The sequence below is a fragment of the Lampetra fluviatilis genome, chromosome 6, assembly GCF_964198595.1.
Source record: "Lampetra fluviatilis chromosome 6, kcLamFluv1.1, whole genome shotgun sequence".
In the NCBI taxonomy this organism is placed as follows: Eukaryota; Metazoa; Chordata; class Hyperoartia; order Petromyzontiformes; family Petromyzontidae; genus Lampetra; species Lampetra fluviatilis.
This window is the reverse complement of record NC_136280.1, coordinates 8,591,624-8,603,328: the sequence shown is the minus strand read 5'-3', so window position 1 is coordinate 8,603,328 and position 11,705 is coordinate 8,591,624.

Here is an 11,705-nt window from a genome sequence, read left to right as displayed (position 1 = left end):
ATGCACCATCAGAGTACGAGAGCTCGGGGTGAGCATTTACACCATTGGAACCTCATTTACCAGTAAAATTATCATGTTTAACTTTTTTGACAAAGTTCACAAATGTATCCAGATCAAGACGCAGTAAAAATGGGGTGGCCAACATGAACATTTCGATACAGTGATTTGAAAGTGATTCTCATCGTTCAGTTACTCGAGACAACCAAAGTTAATCTTGTAGAACAATAACGTGACAATCATTAATTTGTTTAACTTCTTTGAGCCTCGAGGGCACGTTTACAGGGAGCTTTCGTGGGAATGTTCTCTCAATTCTCATTCCTTGTAACGTGTCTCGTGTCATGTGCGGGAGGAAGCCGGAGAGGCCGAAAAAACCCTTCGACGAACGACCTCGACAATACAGAGCAGGCTGACCTAAACCTACTTGCTGTGCTGCGTCTGACGTGCGTCTCGATGTTCTGTTTGGGGGGGTGACCCCGCGCGTGCTCCATCTCTGCGTGAACCACCAACCCCCATCCCACTCCCGTGAGCAAGCCTCTGGATGCAGGCAACAGCATCGGTAATAATATAAACTAAATTTCGATTTAAAGCTTTCGTGACTGCAGGGATTCATCTTCTTGGTTCTTTCGGTAAAGTCACGTAGAAGGAAAATAATAAAATATAAATTTTACTTTTTTATATAAACTAACTTAAGACTTTCTCCTGTAAGAGTAAACACAATGATCTCAAATTAACTTGCTTCTATACGAAGTGGCAGTGTTACCTCCTCGGTATTTTATCCACCGCTCGAGAGACGAATGATTAAAGGGTGGTTGAAGAAAAATTCTACAACAATCAGCCTGCCCTCATCCAAATGAGCCCGAAATCTCGCTCTCAAATACGTATCGCCGCACGGACCTTTGTCAATCCACTGCTGGATTAAAGCCTCCCCACGCCACATTTGGCATGGGGGTTGAACAGCCCATGTTTAACGAAGGTGGCCAGTGCGGATTGGCGAAAGCCGCAATGGGCAAGGATCGGTTCAAATATCACGCGACACTGATGTGAGCCGTGGCACTCGATCGAACCTATCCGACTACGGGCCTATATCTCTGTGCACAACCCGCAGCACAACTGCCACCACCACCACCACCCTTAAATATTGACACACAAGCGCACACCAATGTCCTTACCTGATTTGCCGTTCGGTCAAATATGTTCTTTGCCCGAACTCTGATGAGGCTGTGACGGGTGACAACGATCGTCCAGGTGTAAGCTGTCACCTGCCAATGATAACTATGATCTGTCTCGAACCCGTTTAGGTTTGAGGGCTGACGTTGAAAACTGGACGGATGCACTAGTAACCTTTGATTACCTCTGTCAGGCTTGGCAGTGGTGATTACCGCTCATAGCAGCTGTGTTTGCCATTGAAGCTTGCCTCATTTGTGTTTTACTACTCGCACCTCTGTGCATACACCATCACCCTGGGCCAAGGTGTAATTCACGTCACGGATTGATTGCATGTTTTCTCATATCGGTGCATAGGGTAAAGTGGCGTGACCTTTATAAATGGCTATTATCTATAATATACACCCACGCAAACATCGCAGCGAAAATGTTTGCATATCAGGAAAATGAATATTTATTTTTTAACGAGGTGTGAAATACACAACCCGCTTCGTGCATATTTTAATACACTTGGCCAGATTACACGACTGCATTGGATACTTTTATTTGAGCATTTGGGTTCGGTTTGTGCGATTTCGCGTGTATGCGGCTAACCTATTTTGACCTCAAGCTTCGCAATATGCGGTTTGAATGAACTCATATCTCATATGCGGTCGGACAATAGTGCGTGTGAACCGGTCCCTGGGCCTCCCCTAGGTCGACTCAGCCTCAAATGAGTACCTGGTGCTCTGTGTAAACATCGCCACTGGGGAGATAACAGCGGTCGGGCGTGGTTCTGGCCGCTCACCCCCCTCGTGTACAGAGCCGGCCTTCATAGGTGCTCGCCAACAGCACTTGCCCCTACAATCTGTTACAGGCTATACAGGAGATCTTTGCTTGTTTTGTGTGCGCGACTCGGCAAGCAGCTGTCTCCTCGTGCGGTTTCACTTCGTGCGCCATTTTTTTTGGAACGCATCTACGACGACTACTACTCACCACCGCATCTACCACGACTACTACTAACAATCGCATATACTACCACTACTACTAACCACAACATCTACCACGACTACTACTAACCACCGCATCTACTACGGGTGTGGAGGGTTGTGGGGGGTTTGGGGGGTGGGCCGGTGTGGGGGGGGGTGTGGTGGGGGGGAGACTCCCAAAAGTGAGGTGGGTAGGGTGTGAAGTTGATGGAATTTTACTGGTAGGAACCTCCTGGTTACACCAGCCCACAGGGGATTATTGTGTCCGTCGTGCAGGGAGGGGTTGGGTGGGGAGGGAGGGGCTGGGTGGGGAGGGGAGGGTGGGGAGGGGCTGGGTGTGGAGGGTGGGGCTGGGTGGGTGGGGAGTGTGGGGAGGGGCTGGGTGGGGAGGGGCTGGTCACCCCGTGGTGCCCTTATAAAACTCAACGTTTAACCTACTCACGCCGGCTTGTGCCCGCCCTCACAGTCGGGCATATTTTCGGAATACACCACGCCCTGCCGTTGACCCTGGCCATTGACCGAGCAACCCAATGTTCCTACCAGCTCCCTCCACAGGAATGTGTTTTTAAATTTGGATTTTTCCCTTTGAATTGTGTTTCCAAACGCGGAGGTGACTGAGAGAGCAGCTGCATGTCACGAGCATGGGGATTTTATATTCGTCACGCAATCGTCTGGAGTGCTGGTTCAGCCTGGCTGTGTTTTGTTTTGCAACCCGTTTGCAAAATCGCCGTCCCGTAACCGCCCAAGCAACCGCACAATATTTTCGGTGATGACCTCCTGAAAAAAGTCTCGAGACTCAGCCGTTGTTTTTTGTTTTGCGTAAATAAATGTGAGAGTACAGTAGTCAGACTGCAAATTTTTTTTTCTGTTACTGTCGATATAAATATTTTCAGCATTAAAATCCATCGGGATTAAATCCATCTCGTTTGCAAGGTGGGTCAGTGGTTTATCTCCGTGCTATCTCGTGACACTGACGGCTGCTCTGTGTTTCCAGTGTTCAGAGGCCTGCTTAAGGCGCGGCTCCGGCTGGAGCACGCGTACCACACACATGCCGGTGATGTGCACGTCTTCTTCGAACGCTGGGGAGCCGGAAAAGCCCCCCTTTGTACCAGCGTGCACGGCACCCTCGTGTTCACCTTCTGAAGCGCTCGCTCGTCAACCTTGGCGTGCGCGATGACCACCACCACGTGGCTTTTATTTCGTGTTTATTTTATTTTCATTTGTTTGCTGGTGACTGTATTTCATATTGAAATCGCCTTCAGTGCTTTTGCTGCTGGTGGCAATAAAAGTTGTTTAAAAGTCAAAAGTCTCTCGTTTCCCAACGGTGCTCTGAAAAGGGCCTCCCCACTCACTTGGGTCCGCGTCGCTGCTTTGAAGGAGGGAGTGTTTTTTGTGTTAAAGAGAGCGACGGCAGTGAGTTGCAACAGAAAATGTCCCACCCACGAGGGCAGTTACTGGCACGTGAACGACACGGACAGAAAACGTGTCACTCTCTGAGAATGTGCGAGTGCTATTGCACACTTTGCAAGACGAGTTGCGTAAGCGACTGGGAGTTTAGCGATGGGCGCATGGGGTGATGGGGTTTCTTTTTTCCTCTCTCAGTATTGAAGGAAAATCTCCTCTTAGGTCATGTTCCCGATGTGGAGGTGTCTCTCGCGCATATTGCAAGACGCTTGACATAGCGAGACTGGGGGGATTGTTTTCCACGTCCTTGCAAACCTTTTGCTTCTCAAAAAATATTGGCAGAGGTTTGCCAACTGGGGTGCCTAGCCACATTTTGCTAATTATACGTAACCTTAGCTTAAGGCTATTTGAACAACCGAGCCAGAACAACAAGAACGATAAAGTGAGAAACATTTCAAACGAGATGTCAAAAACGATATAATTTTTTGTATTATCATTATCCGATTGATAATTGTGTTCTCAGGGGTGGTTTTTATTTGTAACATAAACGGAAATTTACATTCCTTCATTATTGTTTTGCATGTGTACATTATTGTTATTAATTTAATAATTTCGATTTAAAGCTTTCGTGACTGCAGGGATTCATCTTCTTGGTTCTTTCGGTAAAGTCACGTAGAAGGGAAGTAATACAATAATAAAAATAAAACAAAATAAAGCAAAAGAGTATAATTCTTTTATTATTATTATTATGTATTATGTTTTATTTATAATTATTTTATTATGTTTTATTTTTATTATTTTATTACTTCCCTTTTACGTGACTTTACCGAAAGAACCAAGAAGAATTTAATAATTGCTACCTCCGAAAGTTTGCTGATCTGTAGTAATTCAGGTTTTCGAATTGATTCAAGAATCAATGTTGTGTTGTTTAAAATATTGTTCTCAATGTAGAGGCCTCTAAGAGCTGCATTGGCCACGTGAACCAATTGCTCACAACACACACTCAATAAAAAAAACTATATTTCCTGCACGAAATTCGAAGCATGCATCGTATAGGGGTTCTACCTATTCGACTGTAGACCAAAATGGGACAGATTTATGTCAATTAAATCTGCAGTGTAGTGCAATAAAGTTCAGCACAATGGCACCACATCTCAGAAAAATAAATTCCTGCCACCCAAATACAGATGCCAATTCCCAGACTGTCTGGGTCATAGCCGGACATTTCGGCAATTCTAATATAGTCAGCTCAATAAAAAGATAATAATCAATGCATTGTTATTTCCATAATCACAAGTTTTCAGGTTGAATTTTTTGTCAGAATATATGTTGTAATAAGCGACAGGTTTTCGCACACCAGCTGACAATGGCACCTGCATCGATAGAAACATGATGCTATATACAGTCCCGAGAAAAAAGTTTGTGAACTCCAATGATGTTTTTAGAAACTCCATAGTTTTACCATGATAGCCTTCTTGAAAAAAACCGGTATTTTCTGAAATATGCAATTGGGTTTATATGAACAAATTCGATTTATTTTGAAACTAAAGGATGTATGAAGTATACAAACAATGAGTAATTAAGGTTCAGGGTATGCGAAAAAGTAAGTGAACCCCTGTTTTGAATAGCTCATTTAAGAAACTAATTAAAATCAAGTGCTTAAAATAATTAGGTAGATTTTCCGGGGTGAGTTTGGGAGGCCCCACCCTATACAAATGTAGTGGTGATACGCGCTGGGGTAGCGATCAGGTGCCAGCGCGTTGTGATTGGATGTGTGTGTGGTGACGCGCGCTGACGGTGAGGGATCAGGGGTCAGCGCGGGATCGTGGGTTGTGTGGTGTTGATTGGCTGGGGGCCGGTGACGTGCTGGTGTGGGAGTGATCGAGTGGCAGCGCGGCGTGATTGGTTGGTGAGTGAAAACACGCGTTGGGGAAAAAGGATCGTAAAGATAGCGCGTTGTGATTGGTTCACTAACAAGCGATGCTCGCATCGAGGTCCGCATCCGCTCCGTCTCCCGGGAGGAACGACTATATAAGGGGATGCGCACAGGCGCACGGGGAGAGTGTAACCAGCGAAGACTGAAGACGGGAGGAAGAGCCAGGGCCCTGCGGTACCTAGTCCCGCTGTCCTGCGAGGACCGGGACTCTGTGTAACCCAGAGGCGGGGGTAGTGTGAGCATGCAGTGTCAGCATGCCGAGTGTGTAGCCGGGGCCTAGAGTCTACACGAGACGAGGGATATGGGTGTAGCCAGAGGCGTAGGGTCTACACGAGAAGAGTCTACACGAGAAGAGTCTACACGAGACGAGTGATGTGTGTGTAGCCAGAGGCATAGGGTCTACACGAGAAGAGTCTACACGAGACGAGTGATGTGTGTGTAGCCAGAGGCATAGGGTCTACACGAGAAGAGTCTACACGAGACGAGTGATGTGTGTGTAGCCAGAGGCATAGGGTCTACACGAGGCGAGTCTACACGAGACGAGTGAGGCGTGTGTAGCCAGAGGCTTGGAGTCTACACGAGTTCAGTACGGTGTGTTATAAGAAGAAAAGAGGTTACGAGTTGTACCGGTGTCTGGTGACCGTACGCGGAAGAATAGAGACTACACGTTGTATCGAGATAAGCGAAGATTTAATAAAAGAAGTGTGTTACCCGTCAAGGAGTTTCCTGCTGTCATTTCCAATACTTCACAAAGATCAGAAACGTTGTGAATTTGGTCTTCACCATACAGGTGTGTGGAAATAAGTCATGCAGCGATCAAAAGAAAGCTCCGAGGACATCAGAAAAATTGTTATTGATGCTCATCAGTCCGGAAAGGGTTACAAAACTGTTTCTAAAGATTTGGGGCTCCACCGATCCACTGTCAGGCAGAGTCTACAAATGGAGAAAGTTCAAGACCACAGTCGCTTTACCCAGGAGTGGTCGTCCTACCAAATATCACTGCTCCAAAAATAACATTTCTGCCTGTCTGACGTTCGCCAAAGAGCACATAGATGATGTTATCTGAGCAGACGAGTCAACGGTAGAACGTTATGGCCGCGATGACAAACGTTATGTTTGGCGAAAACCAAACTCTGCTTTCGAACAGAAGAACCTAATCCCAGCGGTCAAGCATCGTGGTGGGAATGTGGTGGTTTGGGGCTGCTTTGCTGCTTCCAGGACCTGGATGGCTTGCCATCATTGACACAAACATGAATTCTACATTGTATCAGAAGATTCTAGAGGAGAATGTCGGGCCATCTGTCCGTGAGCTGAAGCTGAACTGAAAGTTGGTCTTGCAAAAAGACAATTATCCTAAACATACAAGCAGACGTACAAACGAATGGCTGCAGAAGCAGACATTTTTAGTTTTACAATGGCCTAGTCAATGTCAGGACCTGACGAAGCGAGCTGTCCATACAAGGCAACCCTCAAATGTAACCGAGTTGAAGGAGATCTGTAAGGATGAATGGGCCAAATGCCTAAAATCCGATGCGAGAGGCTGACCGACGGTTGCAGGCAACGGTTAGTAGCAGTTATTGCTGCTCAATGAGGTTGTCACCAGTTGCTGAATCTAAAGGTTAACAAACATTTTCACACGTGGTTATTGAATGTAGAATCATTTGAGGATAAAGAAATTTTTAAAGAGTCATGTTTTTGCGTCATTTGTTTAATCAGATTAAATGTATCTATTATTAAGACTTAGATTAAGATCTAATAACATATTAGGTTTGAAATGTGAAAATCCTAAGGGGTTCACAAACTTTTTCTGGGCACTGTAAATCCAAAGTGTGATTGTTATTCCGAGGCCATTCGAGAGGAATGCAAGACTCCGACATGTTGGCAGGAGGAGCCCCTCCCCCCATCGCTTGTCGAGTCAATTAAAACAAAATATTGCAATGTTGGGCGGAGTCCCAGAGTTTGGGACGCCTATACAGTTGTACCACCATTCACGCCACTCTTGTCAAGCCCGGTTTTGTTGTAACATCCTCCATTTCTCTTTGAACGAACAGTAATTACGTCTTCTTTTTTGTCGGATCATATTTAGATCTGTGGTTTGTGCCGGTGATGGGCAGGCTTCGCTTGAGTCGGGCTGGTTCGCTGCGAGTATTTGGCCACGCGACAAGCCACTTCATTGAGCTATCATTTGTGTTCTTGGTTCTTTCGGTAAAGTCACGTAGAAGGGAAATAATAAAATAATATATTGATGATGATTGCTTGTGTTACAGTCGAAACGTCGTGAGAATTTTTATTGTTTTATATTTATATCATCATCGTGATGATGATTGCTTGTGTTGCAGTCGAAACGTCGTGATAATTTTTATTGTTTTATATTTATATTATTTTATTATTTCCCTTCTACGTGTCTTTACCGAAATAACCAAAAATATGAATCCCTGCAGTCACGAAAGCTTCAAATCAAAATCTAGCATTTGTGGTTGTCAGGTCGCTTCTGAAACAAGAGCCGGTAAAATAAATGCCAGTAAATAGGGGGACAAAAAAACATAAAGCTCTTGCATAGCAGTGTTGTTCGTCAGATGCTGCAGTTTGCATACTTAATTGCTGCAACGGTCTCTGAATATTCTATGAGTAGATTAATTGATTCGGATCAATCCAATACATATATCACTGTAATAATATTCAACACTTTGTTAATCGACTGCTGGATGAAGGAGCTTCCCATGCCGTGCCGGTCACGGGTGTTGTTTGACCATACTTCACCATGCTGATCAGTACGGGTTGGTGAATGGGCAGAGTGACCTACAGACCAGTTCAGACGTCACTCTCCACCGATGATAACTGTGACCGAGAATACAAATTAAAGCCATCGGGTTCAAATTGGGTTTAACTTTTTCATGTGTTGATCACAAGCGATCACAGCCAAATGAAAGATACATTAACAGTAACTACAGTAATCTTAATTTAGGAGCTTTCGTGACTGCAGGAATTATTCTTTGGTTCTTTTCGGTTAAGTCACGTCTAAAAATAAAATAATAAATTAAAATAACATATTACGACGTTTCGATTGCAACACAAGCAATCATCATCAGGTATAAAAGAAATAGCAACAAAAATCTAACTAGAAAACTATAGACAGACATACAAGCAGACAGACATCACAACGGCACACAGAGAGAGGACACAAATCGGCACAAAGAGAGGGGTCGTTTCTGTGACGGTCCCTTAAATATAGAGAGGGGGGGCGGGGAAGGAGAGAGGGAGGGGGCAGAGAGAACTAGCATATCAATGAGTGTACGGCAACGTACTGCTGTTGCAAGTAAGATGACAATGTGGAACGGGCACGCAAAATTGAAAACGGGCACGCAAAATTGAAAATTAGGAGACAGACACACGAAAATTAAATAACCTAGCAAAATATCGAAATGTGATGTAATACAACACAGAGAGTCGGTTAACACACAATTAACGCATAGCCTGGTTGATTACGTGTTTCAAAATTTGCTAAGTTAGAATTTTAAGTGTGAAAATTCCAAAGAGAGGACACAGGCAGAGAGAACAAATAGCCAGAAAGAAAAAGGATAAGCTTAAAACTTCCCCTCTGCCTGTGTCCTCTCTTTGGAATTTTCACACTTAAAATTCTAACTTAGCAAATTTTGAAACACGTAATCAACCAGGCTATGCGTTAATTGTGTGTTAACCGACTCTCTGTGTTGTATTACATCACATTTCGATATTTTGCTAGGTTATTTAATTTTCGTGTGCCTGTCTCCTAATTTTCAATTTTGCGTGCCCGTTTTCAATTTTGCGTGCCCGTTCCACATTGTCATCTTACTTGCAACAGCAGTACGTTGCCGTACACTCATTGATATGCTAGTTCTCTCTGCCCCCTCCCTCTCTCCTTCCCCGCCCCCCCTCTCTATATTTAAGGGACCGTCACAGAAACGACCCCTCTCTTTGTGCCGATTTGTGTCCTCTCTCTGTGTGCCGTTGTGATGTCTGTCTGCTTGTATGTCTGTCTATAGTTTTCTAGTTAGATTTTTGTTGCTATTTCTTTTATACCTGATGATGATTGCTTGTGTTACAATCGAAACGTCGTAATATGTTATTTTAATTTATTATTTTATTTTTAGACGTGACTTAACCGAAAATAACCAAAGAGTAACTACAGTAGTCTGCGGTTCTCTGCGGTCATCAGTGAGGAATGTCCTAGAAAAATAAAAAAATTTTGGTGATCAGGATGGCACGTATCCTCATGAGTTAAGTATGTATTTGGCAGTGATGCGTCCGTTCACAATTGCTGTTTGTGAATGTTCGGTGGAATGGATAACTTTTTTCCACGTGGAATTTTCTTCACACTTCTTTTGTATTCTTGGTTCTTTCGGTAAAGTCACGTAGAAGAGGAATAATAAAATAATAGAAATAAAACATAATAAAATAATTCTCACGACGTTTCGGCCACAACGCAAGCAGCCGTCCTCAGGTGAAGAACAGGTCTGTCTGACAAACAGACCTGTGTCTGACAGACCTGTTCTTCACCTGAGGACGGCTGCTTGCGTTGTGGCCGAAACGTCGTGAGAATTATTTTATTATGTTTTATTTTTATTATTTTATTATTTCCCTTCTACGTGACTTTACCGAAAGAACCAAGAAGATGAATCCCTGCAGTCCCGAAAGCTTTAAATCGAAACTTATTTTGTACTTCGAGCTATATAGATTTTTTTCAGAAGCGACTTGGTCACAAATGATAGCTCAACGAAGTGGCTTATCATGTGGAAATGTATATCAGCCGAATACTCGAAACGCGTGCTTCTAAATGTGGAGGGGAAAACCAGACAACCCAGAGAAAAATCCACGCGATGACGGGGAGAACACGTGAATTCCAAATATACAACAGCAGGCGTCAGGGTCGGAATCGAACCCACGACCTCCTGTATACCCGGCGAGGTAGTTAACATGTCGCTACCGTGGTGCCCGATCGGCATTGATGCATGCATTGGTTCACGTCGCAAGGTGCCATCCTCATGCCGCTCCCCCCACTCCGTTTTGCGGGCATCAGCACCGCCCCACTAAAATCTTTTCTTTGCATTGTTCCCAACTGTTCCTCTGCGGGCGCTGCCTATTTGGGTGGCAACCAGAGGTCGCAACCGGGTACCCGATACCCGTACCCTACCCGATAACTGGTAGCCGTTTGCGACCCTGGTGCGGCCGGGTACAGGTACGGGTAGGCCGTGAGTCACTGGTGAGTAACTGTTTGTCACTCATTTCGGGTAGGGTACGGGTAGGGAACGGGTACCCGTACCCGGCCGGGTACGGGTACCCATTTGCGACCCTGGTGCGGCCGGGTACGGGTACGGGTAAGGAATCAAAACCCGTTTGCGACCTCTGGTGGCAACCCCCTTGAGGCAGGCCGCCGGGCCCGCTCTTGCCACGGCAATGCACACGACGACTTACGATGCTGGCCTAAACAACTGGATGTTTGTCCCAGTTGAAAAACAACTTCTAGCTACTAGCAGAGCGCACGGGTGGAAAAAACCCGATTTTTCCAGCGGCAGGCATCGGGGGTTTTCTTTAATATAATTAAACCCGATTTCGGGGAATTAAAACCTGGTTTAGTGAATACGAAACTCTGATCCAAGGCTTAGGCTGCTTCCTCGTCGGTGCTGCTATCGTACTCGGGGGGGGGGGGGGGGGGGCGTCGGGCACGAGGTAGTCGTAGAAAATGCGGCGGGCAGGTTGGTCGTGATGAACACGAGCTTCTCCACAATCGTGGGCGCCAGTGAGTTCCTTAGCTTGGAATGGATGAAGCCCATCGTTGAGAAGTTGGCGAAGTTCGGTTCTGCAATTAAAACCAATGAAACCGGATTTCTCCCAATCTCAGATGCTCGGGTTTAATATAAAAAAGACAATTAAACCCGATTGTAAAAACCCGACTGTGCCACCCTTGGTGGAGCGTGCTACTTACCCACCTGGATAATTGTATTGCTTCGCAAGACCGTGGTTATGGGCGCCGGTTTACTCAGTACAGGGTGCTTCAAAAACATGTTAACACTTTTTATGCGACTATCGTTTTTAATGGAAAAAGAACGGAAAATACACTGTAACATGATAACAAATGTATGTGAATAGCCTCAAAAAGTTGAAGAGTCTCCACTTGTTCGCCATCGTTGTCAACACGTGCCTGGAATCTTCTCCAGGTGGTCTCCAGAGCCCGGAGGCACATTTTTGTGGTATTG